Below are 20239 nucleotides of genomic sequence, written 5' to 3' on the forward strand. Positions count from 1 at the left end.
TTTATTTTCATTTTGCAAGAAGAGGATAGGACTAGGACAGCTAGGTGGTACAGTGATAGAACACAGTGCAGGATCGAACACAGCCCCTGGAATCAAGAGGACCTGAGTTCAAAGCTGGCCTCAGACACTTATTAGTGTGTAATTGCCTAAAAAAAAAAAATATTTTTTAAAAAGCCTGGACCCTTGTTCTTGATTGGGTTAGATTTGTTTTGCTGGCTGAATTATAATAATACCTCTCATTTCTAGAGCACATTAAGGTTCACAAAATACTTCCCATCCAACAAGCCTTTGTGTTAAGTAGCATTTTAGAGAAGAGGTAACTGCGTCTTTGAGAGATGATGTCACTTGCCCACATCATAGAACTAGTCAGTGCTGGAGCCAGGACAAGAAAGAAGACTCTTGGCTCCACCTCCAAGGCTCTTTATTTTGTATCATGATGCCCTTGATGCATCTCCGCCCAGGATCGCAGGGTTTAGAGCTGGAAGGAGCCTTAGATATCACCTCTTTTACAGATGAGGAAGTGACACAAAGTGCCAAGCAGAGTTAAGACTTGAACTCAGGTTCTCTGAGCAGATCACTAAGGTCACCTCCAGTCCCTAATAGAGGATTCCTACAACTTCAAATTCTTACCACAATAGTATGACTACCTCATTTTTAGGGGGAGAAAAGAAGGCAATCTATAGAACACTGTAGGGTTATTCTTACTTGGAAAAACTAGTCTGCCCAGACCCAGCTTTGAGATCTTTAATTATTTATCCCAGATGAGGCATTGTTCCAAGACCTGATCAGCATCTTAAAAGGACCTCTGGGGAGGAGAGGCTTCATTCCCAGGGACAGGACCGAGAGCAGCCACATCAAAGGCCTGGGGCTACCCCAGGAGAAAGATGAGGGAGCTAATTCTGTGCTACCCAGATTAATATTTGCATCTCTGATTTTTAAAGGGATAGGGACCCGAGGATTTGTTTCTATACAAGAATGAGCAAATGCTACCCTGATACCCAAGTTTCTTAATTTATGCTTGTGTAGTCTTCATGGATCTTGCCTGCTTTTCATTCAAGCTCATTTTTCCTTAGGTCCCCTAAGTGGCCAGTCTTGTGCTTAGTCATATGAGAGGCGAAGCACCAGGGAAAACAAAACAGATGCCAATCTGGGTCCTAGTAGAAAGAGTAATAAATTTAAAGTCAGAGGTTATTATTCAATTGTTTTCCAGTCATGCTTAACCCTTTTTGACCCATTTTGGGGCTTTCTTGATTAAGATACTGAAATGCTTTGCTATTTTCTTCTCCAGCTCATTTTACATATGAGGAACTGGGATAGAGTTAAGTGATTTTGCCCAGTCACATAGCTCGTAAGTATCTGAGGCCAGATTCAAATTCAGGAAGGTGTCTTCCTGATTTCAGGCCTGGTCTGATTCTATTCACTGTGTCATTTAGTTGTCCCACGTGATCTGGGTTCAACTCTCAGGTCTGCCAATTATTATCTAGATGGAAGCAAGGCAAGATCCTTCTATCTGGGTATCATTTCCTTCATCTATCAAAAGGGAAGTTTTTATTAGATAATGTCTAAGAGAACTGAATGTGAATTACAAGATAGTATTTTCACATTTTTTTGTTGTTGTTTTCTTGCTTTTTGTTTTCTTTCTTTTTTCTCTTTTTGATCTGATTTTTCTTCTGCAACGTGATAAATATGGAAATATGTATAGAAGAATTGCATATGTTTAACATATATTGGATTACTTGCTGTCTAAGGGAGGAGGTGGGGAGAAAGAAGAGAGACAAATGTGTAACACAAGGTTTTGCAAGCTTGAATGTTGAAAACTATCTTTGTACACATTTTGAAAATAAAAAAAATTATTATAATAAAAAATAATAGCATTTTGAAAGAAGGAAGCAAGCTAGGAGAATATCCCAGTGAGACTGTTCAAAGGAGCTAAAGCTATATACTATAAACTATATAGGAACCTACTATATGCCATAAGAATATCAGCCTAATTAAAGGAAAAGAATCTTTTTGGGGAGTAGTTTAAAATCAAGGGATCTAGATGATGCAATAGATAAAGCACTGAATCTAAAATCAGGAATACTTAAGTTAAATCCAGGCTCAGACATTTATCTACCGTATAACTCTGAGTAAGCCACTTAACTGCTTTCTGCCTCAGTTTCTTCAACTGTAAAATGCAGATAATCATAGTCCCTATCTAGAGGTGTTTTGTGGGGATTAAATGAAATAAGACTTGTAAAGTACTTAGCACAGTGTTTTGTCACATAGTAGGAACTTATTAAGTGCTTATTTCATTCTAATAAAAGATAAATTGGGACCTGTGAAATATCCAGGTTTCATCATCACCACCACTCCACTTTAAGCCTTGTGAATTGAGGTCAGTTGACTAAAGGGACACCTTTTAATGTGTAGCAATTTTCTCACTAGGGCTGCCTTAGTGGATTGGGGAGTGTGTGAGAGGGAGTATCTCAGAAAATGATGTGACTTCGAGAGAGGTTCCTTAAGTAAAATTATGTGGTCAGAGAGATGCCTGGTGGGAGCAGACTTCTTTAGTGGGGCCAACCCTTAGGCCCACTCACTTGAATCTCAATGAACTAGCCACAGGGGAATCACAGATTCTTGAGATAGAATGTTGATTGAGGAATCACTAGCCTTCAGGACTCCTTCTTCACATCAGATCCCAGGCTATGAGGAGAGAGGTATCTGGGAGAGTTCTTAACTGAAATCTAACTCTTCTTGATAAATATGTAAATTGAGCATCAGTTGAGAATTGTGCTGGGTTGCTTTGGGACTCTCTTGTCCACTTATAACAGGAGCACAAACTCAAACAATGTGTTTCTTTGAGTTCCTTAGTCTGAGTTACAGTCTGGTAACACAGAAAGTTTTAGACAGTGGTACAAGGCTGATTAGAAGATGTTTTATTATTCTTTGTTACAGATAATTTATTTGATTTTACTGACTCTATGCCCAAAAGTAAAATGCAGCTAAGGAATATAAACCCTTGGCTTCCAGGTTACCACCTAGAGAACATTGCCACAGAGACAGACTCCAGAAATAGTACATGGATTCTGTCCCAGAGTTTACCAGTTTGGTGATGTCTTTATCAAGTGGTTTTTGAAGTCTTGTGGGTAAGAAACATCAAAATTGTTTTTCTTGTTTATTCGAGTTCAGCAGGTAGAGTCAAGCTGCATTTTTGTTTCCCACCCACCAGCTTTCACCTTCCCCTGCTCCCAACCCCATCCCTCATGATTCCTCCAAGACTCTAGTAGGCTTTGACTACAGGTTAGTGGTGGTCCTTAGAACTAACAGGTTGTTCCTCATCAATCCTATCATGATTGAAGAATCAGTCAGAGAAGGAAGAGACAGCAGGAGAGACCAAGGTATGTCCTTCATGATTTCTAGCAAAAAGCAACCAGAGGACTCACATTATTTATTTTCTGACTATAGCCCAATTGTAGTTTATATTTGTCTATGGGGTTCCACTACTAGACTTATTTTTACTTCAAGAAAGTCGCTGATAAGAAGAAAGTGCCCATATACACTAAAATATTTATAACAGCAATTTTTGTGATAGGAAGGAAAGGGAAGTGAAATTGACACCTATTGATTGGAAAATGACTAAACAAATTATTACATGAATGTAATGGAATATTACTATGCTGTAAGAAATAATGAATAAGATGAATATAGAGAAATGTGGAAAGATTTATGCAGTCTGATCCAAATTGAAGTAAACTGAGCCAATAAAAAAACAACATACAACAATGTAGATGGAAAGAACAAACACAAAACAATAAAAATTGATTTATTTTGTTCTTCAGTTGTGTCAGATTCTTCATGAAAACCCCATTTGGGGTTTTCTTGTCAAAGATACTAGAGTGGTTTGACATTTCCTTCTTCAGCTCTTTTTACAGGTGAGTAATCGATAGGATTAAATGACTTGCTCAGAGTCACATGGTCAGTAAGGTTCTAAGGCCAGATTTGAACTTGGGAAGAATTTCTTGGTTCCAGGCCTTGCCTCCTGTTCACTGCACCATCTAGCTGCCCTTAAAAATGAATGATACAAAATTATAAAAACCAAGCAAGGCTTCAAAGAAGAGATATAAGAGGTTCCTGCACTTCACTTCTTTGAAATGATAGCGCTCCATGCACTTAGCACTTTTTGTGTAACTTCAGATTGTGTATTCATTGGTTATACTATTTCTCCTCTTCTTTTAAAAATATTATTTGTTATGTGGGATAATTATTAGGGAGGGGGAAGTAGGAAAGATAGGAAGAGAAATTCTGGTGATTAAAAAAAAATAGATACTTTTATTTTACTGGTGTAAAAAGTATCTTTTAAAAAAGATATCAAATTAGTGTCTCCTTGGACAGACTCCACTCAACATCTGCAGAATTTCTTTTCCCTGTGGCAGCATTCTCAAGATGGCATCCCAGCAATCAAACAGTTACAGAATATTTTGTCTATTCATATGAGTTGTAGTTACAAGTCTGGAACTCTGTGAAACAGCAAATACAGGGAAGAATGGGGTTTGCCGGGTGGAGACATTCAAAAGCAAATTCTGATTGGGTAAATCCACAATAATCCAAAACCTATGCATATGGAATAGCATGACTGCACCGAAAAAGATGAAGCTGAGAGATAGAAGTCATCTACTCTGAGAATAACAAAGAGCTCAGGAATTCCTCAGGGACTCAGCCCAGTGAGGGGACCACACAACTTTAGATCCTTTCTGTTGAATAGAATTAGGATAATAGATGTCAGTGCCACCTGGTGGTTAAAAAAAAAAGTGCTTTTCAGATTTCCATGATCCTTTCTGGGCTGATCACACTAATGTCTCCAACAATCTGTAGAAAAATCTAAGTGTTCAAAAATCTTCTCTTTGTCTCCTCCCATTCTTCAGTCTTTTGACAGAGTTTAAGACTCCTTTTTTTCTTTTTAGATCCTTTTTCTTCTTTATTTTTATTTTAAAGCATTTCTTCAGGTCTTGAAAAAACACTTCATTCTGTCTGAGGCAAATTAAGTTGCCTTGTGCTATTCACAGCATTTAAATGTGATATGTGTAAACTCTTAAGGTATACCGTATTAATTCCAGCTCCTCTCTTTGTTGATTATTTTCAATTTAATTTGTATATAACTTGTTTGTACATAGCTGCTTGTATATTATCTCTCTCATTAGACTATGAGGTGTTTGAGGGCAAGAATAATCTTTTATTTTTCTTTGTATTCCTCAGCACCTTGCACAGGGCCTGGAAGAGTGGGCAATTAATAAATGATTTTCCTGTACAAGTTAAAAGTACTATAATATTTGTTATATTCCTCAATACTTTTTGTTTTAGTACGTATAATAAATAATAAATCATTTAAAAAAACTTACAGTTTCCACAAAATGTAATGAGTTTTACAAAATGCAATTGAGAATGAGTTATAGAGAATTTGAAATTTTCAGTAATTAAATTTAATAAATAAATTTTTGTTTCTAATTTAAATTGAAATACTATTCTTTGGTAATGGATAAAATGTAACTGGTTTAAAGAGAAAAATCAATTGGATCAGCTGAAGCTAATATAAGCAACTCTGACAGTTTAGATAATAGAAATACAGGAATACAAAATTTAAAAAAACAAATCCAGAAATATAATTCACCATATTTATCATTATTATTACTGTGCTTTAACTTCAGATTATGAGTGCTTAAATTTAAGATATTTTGAAATCTAATAAATTAAAATGACATCTTAAAGTGTAGGAGCAGCTAGGTGGCAAAGTAGGCAGAGCACCAGCCCTGAAGTCAGGAGGACCTGAGTTCAAATTTGGTCTCAAATACTTAACATTGCCTATGTGTGTTACCCTGGGCAAATCACTTACCCCCAATTGCCTCATCAAAAAAGAAAAAAAAATGTATTGTAGCATATGTTGACTTTTTCCTGAGAAAATTAGGTGTCTTAATAAGAAGAAAAAACTTTTTAACAAAAAACATTGACATCAAAAGATTGTTTACATCATAAGTTGCTTACAGAATCATTCAATGTAAAATCTGTCATTGGATAAGAGAAACTTTGATATTCCTTGTAGCTATAAATATGTTAGAAATGATGCAAATCATATGCAAAGTAACTTCAGTGGTTTCATTTGCAATATTCTGGGGAAATGAAAATTGACCATATGCTTAAAGATATTTCTAACCGATTATTTGAGGAACTAAAATCTTCCTATTTTGGATTTTTTTTAAAGTGGTCGAAGCAACAGATATAGTTAAAGACATTCATTTGATTACACATGTACAATATGTTATTGAAACTAATGGTAGCAAAGATAAATTATTTTATAAACCTCTTGATAGCAATACTACAGAAAGAGAAAATTTCAATATAATTGAATAAGATATATGATGGCTAAGAATAGGGATATATGAAATGATAGGAGATTGTGATCAGATAAACGAGTTCTTGGTCATAGAAATTGATTATGAGTAATAGTCCAATGACCCTTGTGTACAGCTGAGATGGAATATAAAAGTAAGTGATGGGAGTTTGAGTAGATAGAGAAATTGAGAGTGTGTGGTTTAGGGTGTTTGAAGGATTATCAGCATTAATGAGGACATCCTTTAATATGAGGGTACAAGTTTGGGTGGAGGAGATTTTGAGTTAGGACTTGAACTCATTCACCAAAAAAAAAAAAAAACCAAAAACATATTCTGGAGACTGGTTTATTATAGTCAACTGCTTCTGTGTAGAGTGATAAATTTAGAAAAGTTAACTTCAAAAGAGAAGGCACTTCATGGTGGCAACCAGTGTTTATAGACCTATGTTTTATTATGGTATTTATCATTACACAGTCCAATGCAATTTCCCCACATTATGCTATTTTCATCTTTAAATGCTTTGGTTTCACTTTCTTCCTGTCCTAATCTCAAACATTTAGTTAGTTTAATTTTATATTATCTTCTGCTCTTCAGTTTCATGCTTCTTTTTCTTATCATAAATCATATCTTCCCCCTAGATTACTTCCATCATTCACCTCTTAATGGAAGTGAAGGAAGTGATATGACCATGTTCACTGGATCTAGTGCAAATTTATGTCATATAATCTAATCTCAATGGGGATCTCATTGAAGCAAGGCAATCAGTCCTTTTACTTTTCCCTAATTGATTTTCTGTGTCACTCATCACAGCAGGTGTTTTAAACTATTTTTGTGATGAGGAGGTGTGCCTTCTAACTTAAGAACAAATGGTCCCATCCCCCAACCCCTCAGTTTTCTCCAGCCAATTCTCATCATCATCATCATCATCTCCCCTTCTCCCCCTCCCCCTCTCTCCTTTCCCTTTCTCCTCTCCCTCCCTCTCCCCCCCTTCTCAATTAATGCGGTCATCCCACACAACACACACACACACACACACACACACACACACACACACACACACACACACACACACACACACACACACACACACACACACACACACACACTTAATAATTTCTTATTTTCCTACCTACTAATTTCTTCCCTGCTGCCTATAAATAGGCAGGTCTCCTGCATCCTTTAAAAAATAAAACAAAACCTTCACTTAATGATGAGTATATATTTACAGCTGGAAAGGATCTCATCAACCATCTAATCCAACCCCATCATTTTACAGATAAGGAAACTGAGACCTAAGGATTGCTTTCCTGAGCTCATATAGGTAGTAAATCTCAGAGTTTGGATTTGAACCCAAATTCTCCTCTGATTCCAGAACTAGTGTTCTTTCTACAACAACATGCTGCCTGGCCACCTATATCTTTTCTCTCTTTCTCAGTTAAGCTCTTTGAAAAAAAATTGTCTATGCTCATTGTCCTAACTTCTCACTCTCTTTTCTTTAATTTTTGTCAAAGATCTGCTTCCTTTCCCTTCTCTTCATCTTCCACCCCCACTTCACCTTCCACCATTGAGAGAATAAGTACAACAAAATCCTTAATGCAAACAAGAATAATCAAGAAAAATAAATTCCTGCACTTGTCATGTCCAAAAATCATGTCTTACTTATACTATACTCTGAGTTCAGGACATCTCTGTTGGCTGATTCTCACTCTTTTCTAAACTCTTCTCAATCTGGCTTCTGAATTAGCATTCAAATGAGTTATCTATGATCTCTTAATTGCCATATGTATATATGGCAATTATGTATATGCCATAGCCTTTGATTATTATTCATCCTTATAGATTTCTTTGTCACATTTAATACTATTTGTCATCATCTCCTGGATATTCTCTTTGGGTTTTCATAACTCTCATTTGATTTTCCATTGCCTGTCTCACTATTTCTGTCTTTTTTGCTGAATGTTCTCCATAGCATGTCCCCATGGGTGTTCCTTAAAGAATTTTGGGCCCTCTTCTCTCTTTAAAAAAAAATTTTTTTTGGCTACACTCTTTCACTTTATGACCATATCAATTTTCTTGGGTTCAATTTTCATTCTTTTGCAGGTAACTCCCAGATCTAAATATTTGGTATAGTCTTCTCCCAAGTTCCCATCTCACATCATTAAATGCCTACTAGACATTTCAAACAAATTAACCAGTAGATAGGAAACCATAAAATGTCTATGCTGCTGTGTGCGTGTGTGTGTGATGTGTAGGCATATCAAAATCAACAAGTCCAAAACAGAACATGTTTTCTTTCCTCAAAATCTATTCTTCCAGACTTCCTTTTTTCTGTCAAAGGCATCATCTTCAGAGAGTTAATAGACTTAAAATGCAATTTAAGACACATATTTATGATTATGGCCCTTGTGGGAATTCTTTTGTTTGATAATGCATATCTTACAACAATTTTGTTTTCCTTTTATTTTTCAGTAATGAAAGGAAATGGGTTGGAGAGAAATAATTTTTTTTTAAAGACCATCATCATCCTTCCAGTCACTCAAACCCATAAATTTGGTATCATTCTCTACCTCTTATGCTTACTCACTCCACATCCACCGTAAGTTTTCAAATGAGGTCACAGTCTGAAAAAATATTTGACATGATTGAACAACAAAATAATTCAACTTTTATTGTTTTGTGTTTGTTCTTTTCATTTATATTGTTGTACATTGTCTTCTTGGCTCAATCTACTTCAATGTGCATCAGATTGTATAAATCTTTCCTCATCTAATCCTAATTTAATGCCTCCCCTATTATATAATACTTAAGTCTATCTTGCCTGAACAATTGAAATAAATTTGCCTTTTCCCACAGATTCAAAATAAACTTCAATGTCTCTCTGTAAGTTCAGGATCAAATATCAACTCTGGTATTTTAAGTCCTTCACAACCTGACCCAATCCTATTTATCAACCACAGCCTTACCATACATTATTCCCCTCGGTGCATTCTGCAGCACATCAAAACTAGCCTTCTTGTTGATTCTCAGACAGGACACTTCATCTCTAACTCTATCTCCATATATTGGCAGAACTCCACACCTAGAATGCACTCCTTTCTCATCTCCATACCTTGAAATCCCTATTGTTGTTCAGTTGTACCTGATTCTTTGTAACCTCATTTAGGATTTTCTTGGCAAAGATAGTGGAGTGGTTTACCATTTCCCTCTCCAGCTCATTTTACAGCTGAGGAAACTAAAGCAGAGTTAAGTAGCTAGTCCGGGGTCACACAGCTAGTATGTGTCTGAGGCCAGATTTGAACTCAGGAAGATGAATCTTTTTGATTCCAAGCCAGGTACTCTATTGATTGCACCTAGCTGTCCTTGAAATCCCTAATTTCCAAGACTCAGCATAAGCATCACTTTCATGTGAGGAATTTATCCTGACCATGAGTGTCTTCTTCCCAAACTTACCTTGTATCTGCTCTGTGAAGGTTTTGCATGTATCTGTTGCTTGGGGAAATTTTTTTTTTCTTGTGCCAAGTGAACTTAAGAAATAATTATTAAAATTTTCTTTTGTTATGGTTTGATATTAATAATATATTCAAGTACCTTTAGACAATAAATGTTAGTTAACTGAAATAGAAATAATGTAATTTATCATTTACACTAAGAAAATATGAGTGAAGAGCTGCATATAGTGGGTTTTTTTTGTTTTTTTTGTGGGGGGGATTGCTGAGGCAATTGGGGTTAAGTGATTTGCCCAGAGTCACATAGCCAAGAAGTGTTAAGTATCTGAGGCCAGATTTGAACTGAGGCCAGAGCTGGTGCTCTATCCATTACACCAACTAGCTGCCCCTGCATATAGATTTTAAAATCTATAAGAGTAAGTATCTTTTTAAAACATTCCAAATTATGTGATAATATGGAAACAAGGCAAAGGGCATGCCTATGTAATTTCAAAACACGTTTACTTTCTAGTGCCAATGTATTTCAAAAGGTGTATATGCAAAAAGAAAACATTGACATTTTTTCTCAATGATAATAATAAAGGTGAAGTAAATTCTTTCTATAATATAAATTTCCCTTAAATGTGTATTTTAAATATGCTAATTGTAATGGGCCTTTCTTTATATCCCAAACAAGGGCAACTAGGCAAGGAAGTAGAGAAAGTGCCAGGCCCGATGCCAGGCTCATCTCTGTCCTCAGACACTAGATATATGACCTTAGGTATGTTATTTAACCCTGTTTGCCTCAGTTTTTTCTTCTGTAAAATGAACATGAGAAGGAAATAGTAAATCACTCCAGTGTTTTTACCTAGAAAATCTCAAATGGGGTTATAAATTCTGGGAGTTGAGTAGCCATAGGTCGTATGTGGAGATTGTATGTGGAGGTGGTTCATCCCTGGACTTTCCTGCCTATAGAACAATGAATGTTTGCTTTAAGTAAAGCCACACCCAAACATGCTAGAACTTCCCAATTTGACTAGTTTGCTGGGAATGCAATTAAAACTCCCTATATTTAGTCTGAGGACATGCCTTCCTTGTGGTTTGGTCCACATTGGTATGAACTGGTCCCACTCCTTGCTGTAGCCCATAAAGCTTGAGCTGGGGAAATGGGATGAGGTTTATACAATGACAGCCTAAGGTGCAGAATCATTGGGATAAAGAGAAGAAGACTCAATTCAAGTAGAATATCATACCCAGAGGGCCAGACCAATGTTGGGGTAGACTTTAGGGGTAGCTGGTCTCAGCAATTATTGAGTGAGTTTCAGTGTGTTAGGGAGCCAGGGAGCCAGTGTTGTTATGCAAGATCTTTTCAGCTTTAATATCCTATGATGCTATGGGATAGAAGAAAGGAGAAAAACAAAACAGCATTTACTGACCACCTTCTATATGCCAGGCACAGTGCTAAGCTTTTTGTAAATATCGCAAATATTATCTCATCCTTACAACAACCCTAGGAGAGAGATGCTATTATTAAATCCATTCTGTTGTTGTTGTTTAGTCATGTCTGACTCTTCATAACCTCATATGGGATTTTATTGGCAAAGATATTAGAGTGATTTCCCATTTGCTTCTCAAGTTGTTTTACAGATGAGTAATTGAGGTAAACAGGATTAAGTGATTTACTTCGAGTCACACAGCTAGTGTCTGAGGTCAGATTTAAACTCAGGAAAATGAGTCTTGATGACTACAAGTCCAGTATTCCAACCTCTATACCACCTGGCTACCCTATCCCCATTTTACAGTTGAGAAAACTAATGCAGGCAGATTAATTGACTGGTCCAGAATCATACAGCTACTAAGTATTTCAGATTTTAATTTAGATCTGTTCTTCCTGACTCACAGCCCAGCAGCACCTAGCTGGCCCAGAAACATCCTGCTGTCTGCCATAGGTGTCTTTGGGCAGAGGAAGCTCAAAGTAGACTCATGGGAACACTGAGTCCTGATTGCTTTACTCAAGAGGCAGGAGGTTAGAAAGTAAGTCAAGTGGGTCCAGCCTTAGGCCAATCTAATATAGTAAAAACACTTGCTTTAGTCATTGAATTTTCCTAGGAATTGATGGTTCATCTCAGGATACACCAAAACTATTTTCTTTTTATCCACAGAATTCTGTTTTCTTAGAGGTGAGTATACCTTCAGAGTTCTTCCCAACCAGTCTTGCTCTATGAACTGAGAGGCAGTATGGTATTGTAAAAAGCTCTGATCTACTCTTAGATATTTCATTAACAATATTTATAATCTTGGGCAAGTTTTGTCCCTTTGCTGGATCCAGTATTTTTTAATTGGTAAAACAGAGAGTATTGGATAGCTTTAAATACTATAGCTTTGAAGGACTGGCATATAAATTAGTAGAAACATTAAATATGTATGTATAGATATATATTGTTACATATATGTGTATCACATACACACACACACCCATTAAACTACATATACTAAACTAAATAGTAAGACTTATTCTACTTTCCCCTGAGGGCAGCAGAAATCACAAGGAGACAGATTTCAGTTTCATATAAGAAAGAATGTCCTAATATTTACAGTGATTCCATAATTAAATGAGTTGCCTGGGAAGGAAATGAACTCTTTATCATTGTTGATAGGAAGAAGGGATGAATGTCTATTGGTGATATTAAAGGTTTTAACAGTCAGCTTTGTGGGAAAATGTATATGCATGACATACTCTAAAATTTAATCTATATTATTAACATTTTATCCTTAACTTTCTTTTTTAAAATTTAATTTAATTTTAAAAAATAATACGTAAGGGGTCCCATAAAGTTATGGACACAAGATAAGTAACCTAAGAGTTATTGTGTAGAAAGGAAAAATTCCAGACTGAGTCCATCCTAAAATGGGGAAAGTATCCCCTAATAATTCACTGTACTAACACAATTCCCATATGATAGGGAATACATGTATCTGATTGGGGTTGGACTAAATCATAATAATGGTAATTACTCAACTTAAATATCATTTTAAGGTATATTTTCCTCATGACACTAAAACAAAAAAAATTGAGAATAGGCAAAATTATTTTTATTTTCAGACACTATGATAACTTACTTAAGAGAAGCCCAGAGAATCAATGAAAAATTCAATTTAAAAAATTAATGACTTCAGGAAACTAACAGAATATATAATATTTTGCCAAAACATGAATCCAAATTTTCTACAAAACTTGGAAAGATTCATTCAAACTAAAATGCATAACATATCTGGGCATTAACCTACTAAAATATGATCAAGACATATAAATATAGCCATAACACATAGCCACATAACACATAAGTTAGTAAAATAAAGATCATTGTCCATGTCTAGGCTGAATTAATAAAAATAATCATACTATTTAAATTAATTTAAAAATTTAGTGCTATATAAATAGAACTACCAAGGAGTTACTTTATAAAATTAATGAAAATAATAATAAAATTCATTCAGAGGAATAAGAGACTAAGAATTATGAAGGAAGTAGGAAGTAAGGAGGTCTAGTATTACCAGATCTCAAACTCATTTCAAAGCAGTAATTATCAATGCTACTTGGTTCTAGTTAAAAATAGAAAAGCAGATCAGTGGAACAGATTAGATAAGCAAGACCCAGAAGCATTCAAAAACAGTAGCCCAATGTTTGATAAATGAAAGAACACAAAATACTGAGGGAAGGACTCTCTGTTAGACAAGAGCTGTTGGAAAAATGGAAAGGTAGCTTAGCAGAAATTTGCTTTAGACTCTAAAGTTTAAATCTTGGGGGTTTTTGAAACCCTTTTAGAGCGTCTAAAAATTCAAAATGAGTTTTTATTTCTAACATAGTAAATATCTGTAAATATAACCCACATAAACAAATATTTTTTGGACAGAGCCTCAATAATTTTTAATAGCATAAAGATATTGAGAGCCACAGTACTATCTTATACCATGTAAGGCAAAAGTAAATAAGCAACCCAAATATAAAAGAATACCATCGTAAAAAAATTGTTTTTAATGGAAGAAAGTATGTTTCAGGCCTATATTTAAGTATAGACAAACAAGGGATAAAGGGAATCATAAAAGGTAGCTTTAATTCTAAAATCAAAAAGGGGTTGTATGAATAAGATCAATGTAGATAGAACAAGTAAAGAAGCTAATAATGGGGAGGGGGGAGGGAAATCTTTTAATCAAATGTGTCTGAAATAGTTGAAAAATCTAATACTTAAATAAGGAGATAAGAAAGCATCTAGCTGTCCAAGAAAAAGTTCCTTGTTACCCAAGCCCTGGTGAACAAAATCTCAGAGTCCTGAAAGAGCTGGCAAATGTCTTTAGTGAGCCACTCTCAGTCTTACTGGAAAGACTGATAAAGAGTAGAAGAGGTGCAACAAGACTGAAAAAAGTTGTCAAAAAATTAAGAGGATATATTCTGCAAACTATAGGTTAATAAATTTTACTTCACTTCCTGCCAGTTTTAGAAGATATTGTATTTGTAATAGATATACCTAGCACCAAAAGATACTATATTAATCAACTGCCTTCAAGAGCTCAGGAAAGCTAGTAGCCAATGACACTCTATAGCTCTGTCCCCTTATGAGTGGTACTGTACAAATTCTTGATTTAGGGATGTGTTTGTGTCTCTAATAATCAAATCACCTGGCTAGTGGTCCCCACTTACTAACTTTGCCCCACTCCTACCTTCAAGCTGTGCCTCATTGAATCATTTCTACCAAGAACATTATTTTTAAGATGTTACTATATTTATTATAGTTGTTACAAAAGATTACTAATAAAATTTAAATTCTTTAAATGCTTGAATTCTTTAAGTTTTTAAATTTTATTTTAAACAAATACAAAATGAGAGAAAAAAAGTGCCATATCACAACAGAACTTGAGAAAAGATTCAATGTAAAGCCATTTTCTTTATTCCTTCTTTTCTTGTCTGCATAAATATACATACTTTTACTTATACACACTTTTATTTATACATTTTAAGTTTAACTTAAAATAATCAAAATTAGCCATTTTATACCTCAACAATGCTCTTAAATTATAATGGTTTAAGGTCTGACACTACTGAATTTGTTTTCTTATCTCTTTTGCCCTCGTTCTTTTGTTCTTCCAAATGAACTTTGTTATTTTTTCCTAACAGTAAAAATAAAATTTTATTAATTTAATTGGGATAGCATTATATAAATATGTTAGGTAAAATTATCATTTTTAAACTATATTCACTTTATCTAATCATGAACAATAAATTATTTTAATTATTTAAATCTAATTTTTTAATAAAAATGTTTATATTTGCATAGTTCCTGTGTTTTGGCACATATCCTCTCCAGTATTTTATACTGCCTAGTTATTTTAAATGGTCTGAAACAATATTGAATAGTATTGTTGAAACATAAGTAGTTTCCCTATTTTTCTCTTTTAATTAAATATATTTCAGCTTTAACTTTGGCTGGGATCACGATTACTACCACTGTTTCTTTTACATAATAAATTCTACTCCTGACCTTTATTTTATGTTTGTGTATATCACTCATTTTCATAGCATTTTCTTAAAGCAGCAAACATATTGTTGAATTCAAACTTTTAATTGCTACCCATAAATTCATCTCATTCACATTCTAAACTATACTTGTTTGTTTATTTTCCTTCTGTTTTTCCTTACTATCTTCATACTATTCCTATTTCTCTACTTTACTTCTATCTACTATTTTGCTTTCTTATTCCTTAATTTACCCAATTTTCCAATAATTCTTCCTTCAGCCTCTCCCTTCACCTTATCCCTTTGCCCTCTTATTCCTTTCTGAATTTAGAAGACAAATTTTTAGACATATGTGTTATTCCCCCTTTAACTTATTCCCACTGAGAGTAGAGATTCCACACTACTGCCCTCTCCCCTATTAACTTTCTCTCTTATCAGTTTTTCCTGGTTTGCCCCATTTATATTAGATAATTGCTCCTTTTTATCTCTCCTTAGTTTTTTTTTAAGAATCTTATACTCAGTTCAACCCAAACTTTTCTTTCAAACTATGCAAATGAAAATGACAGTCATAAAGGAACTGACATTTTCCATATGTAAAAAAATGATTTTATTTCTTTGCATTGGTCCTTCATGTTTCCTTTATATTCCTCCTACTTGGTGTATGCAGAATTTTCCTTTAATTTGTGCTGTTTTTGTCACATACATCTGAAAGTCTTTTGATTCATTGTGTCTTTTTTTTTTTTTTTTTTTTCATTCAGAATTTTACTTAACTTGGCTAGGTAAGTTATCCCTGATCATAACCCCCACTCTTTTGCTCTACAAAATATACTATTCCAAGACTTACATTGCTTCAAAGTAATGGCTGCTAGATCCTGTGTAATCCTTCTTGTACTTCCATGATATTTAAATTTTTTTCTTGTAATTCCCAATGTTTTCTCCTTAATTGAGAGCTTTGAAACTTGGCTGTGAAAATCCTGTAAAATTTCCTCCTGGAATCTGTTTCAGGTGGCCATTTATGCGTTTTTTCTATTACTGCTTTGCCTTCTTGTTCTAGAACTTCAGGGCAATTTCAGGGATAATTTCTCATACTTTTGAATCAAGATTCTTTTTTTAAAAATCATAATTGTCAGCAACCTGACAATTCTTATATTATTTTTCCTTGATTTGTTCTCCAGATCAGTTATTTTTCTTATGAGATGCTTCACTTTTCTATTTTTTCATTCTTTTGATTTTGTTTTATTATTTCTTTGTGTTTTACAACCTCATTAATTTTTCCTTTAAAAGTTATTTATTAGTTTTTGACATATACTTTATAAGATTTTGGTTTCCATTTTTCCTTCTATCCTTCCCTCCCCCCCTCCAAGATGGCAATCAGTCTGCTATAGATTACACACACAATAATATTAACCATATTTCCATATGAGTCACGTTGTAAAAAAAAAAAAGGTTCAGAATAAAATAAACTTCAAGAAAGAAAAAATAACCAAAAAATTAAAATAGTATGCTTTGATCTACATTCAGACATTTTCCGGATGTATATAGTAGCATTTTCCAGCATGGGTTTTTGTGGTGTTCTCTTCTTTTCAAAATTATAATGGTTCTTTCTGGGAGGAGGTTTCTTGGGGAGGTTTCTGGAGGCAGCCTTAGTTTCAGTTCAAAGTAATAATCACCTCAAATGCAGCCAGCTATTAAAGGAGTTCTTTATTGTCTCTTCCAAAATAGCCCAGTTAGCTTTCTTTGGTTCTGAGAGCTCTCGTTGCTAGTCTTTTGCCTCTGCCAGCTTTTGCCTCTAGCTCAACTCCGACTCCTGGTTTTTCAATCCCCTCAACTGAGTGACTCACTTCTCAATCTCTTCAAGTCTCTTACTTCTGATTCCAGGAGCTCCTTATATATGATCTCTTAAAGATGTGAACCCAAAGGTTAACTCCTCCTCTGAGAGAGTAGGATTGTGGGCTTCTGACTTGTGAATCTCCTGAACTCTTGTGAACTCTAATGTGTGAGCTAATGTGTGAACTCTCAAAGGTGTAAACTTAAGCATTGTTTCTATCATTTCTAGTGACTTAACACCTTGTTTCAAGTTCTGGCTCATAACAGGTTTTTTGGAATTATTTTAGGTTATTGTGTAATGCCAGAGAAACTGAGGCAAGATAGAGATTAGAGAGTTTTTATTATTTTATTTGAAAGGGAGAGATTTACTGGAACCAAATGGATCCATGGTTTGGTCCCAGGGCTGAATGAGACTATCATTTCCATGAATCCAGCCAACAATGTGAGTTCTCAATGACATATATACACGTGGCTCAGATACAGGGGGTAGACCAAGGCAGGGGCGGAGTCAGAATGCTGAGATTGGGAACAGGACTCTGACAGGGTAGGGGGAGGCACCAAACATTCTGGGACTACAGAATGGGGAGAGGCACTCAATGGTCTGATGATGCCTAAGATAGAAGATCTTTCTCCTTATCTGGATCATCATGATTAGGAGGAAGGGATGGTGTTGCAGGATTGACCAGAATAATTAGGAATTGAGGCAGGACAATTAGGGAAACTGAGTCAGGATAATAAAAGAGAACTGTGCCACAACATTCCATACTATCTTTCTTTTGAATGTTCAAATCTTTGAATTACTTTCCTCTAGGTACCTGGAAGGTCTTGCACCATAATTTCAACCAACCCTATGTAAAGCAAGTAAACCAAAATAAAACTAGAAAAATGCAAGGACTTATGGCAAGGACAAGTCCCTTCCTGATAACCCCAGAATTAATCAGCAATACAAAAACTCCCTGTTGCAAGCATGTCAGGTCCTCTGCTGTTCCAGAGCATCTCAACCAGAGAATCCAGTTTGAGATGGACAGTTCACTGTGACTTAAGTGGTCTGCAGTCGTTTGTGCACTTAGCTCAGCTTCTGCTTGTAGAGCAGCAGGATTCAAGGGCTCAAGGCTCATTTCAGAGGGGCAACCCTCTCCTGGGGAGAAGGGTGAGGCTTGGAGTAGCTCCACCTGTCCCCTCTCAATAGAACAGGAGCTGTTACTAGGATTCCGATTTCTGAGCAGATTATGCACAGTTAGACCAAGGCAGGTATCCCCGAACTTTTAGAGGCCTGATACCAAACTGCAAGGTCCTTTGAGAATGCTGAATTACTAATTAAGGAACTGGGGTTACAGGAATGGAGAAACAGATCAGAGAGACTGCCAGTGCCAAGACAAGTATCTGATTTCTGATTGTTTCTGAAAAATAGTCCCCAAAACAATCTGTCAGGGCAATTCCAGCAGAATAAGGGATTTCAAAGTTAAAGCATAACTAACAAATCATAGTTCAGTAAATTTAAGCAAGGAGTAAAAACGAAAAGGACTGTTTAAAGGATTTCCAACTCAATCTGAACTAGTGAGATAGGTCACTACCTAGGGGCAGGAGTGCCTAAAGCAAAGTGAATAGGATTCCCATTCTTTCAAGTATTTTGAGAAAAATACACCAGTTTCCCCAGTTTCCTATTTCTTCCTCCCCCTTTTTTTTCTCATGGGAAGGAATTATCAAATAACCATTTCACATATAAATCCCAAGAGTTAATCAAAATTCCTATATATAACAGACTAGTACAGTTTTAACAAATTCCATCCCAAATCTTAAACATACAGTAATAGATGACTCAATCAGGTTCCCAAATTTCCCCATATCAGTCCATTCAAAGCCTCATTCAAAACTGCTTCAGGCTGAGCACAGGCAGAGGCTCTTAGTCCATGCAGAGGGTGGGTATGGTGTGCTGACAGCTACCAAAGCTTCAGGTGGGCCGATCCATGTCCCAGAAGCAAGTTAATATCTGTAATTTGACCAAAATCTTAAAAAAAAACCTACAAATCTAGCAAATAAAGGTTAGAACAGTCTGAGATAGAAAGACTGGTCCCCAAGGACCAGATGTGGAAAGGCCAAAATAGATTGGCCAGCAGCTTAACAGATTTTCTTCACAGGACAGGCAAAAGCCTGTCAGCGATAGTCCCAATAGCAGTTAGTTTTCACAGATCACTGTTAATTGTCCTCTTATCATTTAGAAACCTTAAAAAAACTTGAATATCCAGACACGATATCCAGTAATAGATAGATGACCAGGCTAAATACTCATTTGCCTAAGTATTTAGGGTATAATGATTACAGATAACCAGATTGGAAACAGCAAGGTATGACATAATTGAATTGTATTAACAGTTTCTGTTGACCATTGCTAGATCATAGAAATCAGTCACAGGAGGAAAAAATGCAGGGATATAATTATAACATAACATAAGCAGTTAAAACTCAACCTCCAGGACATACAGGATAAAATAGCTTCAATTCATTTTTACTCCAGTTAATTGTCCCACTTTAAAACTCCCAAAAAGCATTAACTTATAAGCCCAAGAAATTTTACTTCCAATAACAAATCCCATTAAGCAAAATTTCAGATAAATCCTAAACAGATATTTACCATAACCTTATATTTATAACAATAAGAATTTGTCTCAGTAAGTTCACTTCTTTCATATCTAAGTAGACAGTTTCACAAGTGAACATTATACATACAAATCATTTTGCTTTTAAAATACCCAATACATAGACAAATATTCCAAATTGCATATTGTCCTTAACAGAAACATTTTCAAAAGGACGAAGAAAAAAACTATTATTTTCAGAGGCCCTTTAAATGACCTCAGGATGACCCAATACAATCATTTAAAACTTAGATAGAATATCCTATACAGAATATCCTAATACCACATAAAAGAATCCAAGAAGTTCTTAAAAATATTAAGCTTTTAGAAATAATCCTACCAAAGTATGGATCACATTTATGACTATATTCCTTAACCAAGGAAACCATTATGCATCAAAAGAAACAAATATTCAATTGACTTAAATCAACAGTTTACTCTTCCAGGTAGTTATAACTTGATAAAAAAAAAAGA

This window comes from Sarcophilus harrisii, chromosome 2 (genome assembly GCF_902635505.1).
Source record: "Sarcophilus harrisii chromosome 2, mSarHar1.11, whole genome shotgun sequence".
In the NCBI taxonomy this organism is placed as follows: domain Eukaryota; kingdom Metazoa; phylum Chordata; class Mammalia; order Dasyuromorphia; family Dasyuridae; genus Sarcophilus; species Sarcophilus harrisii.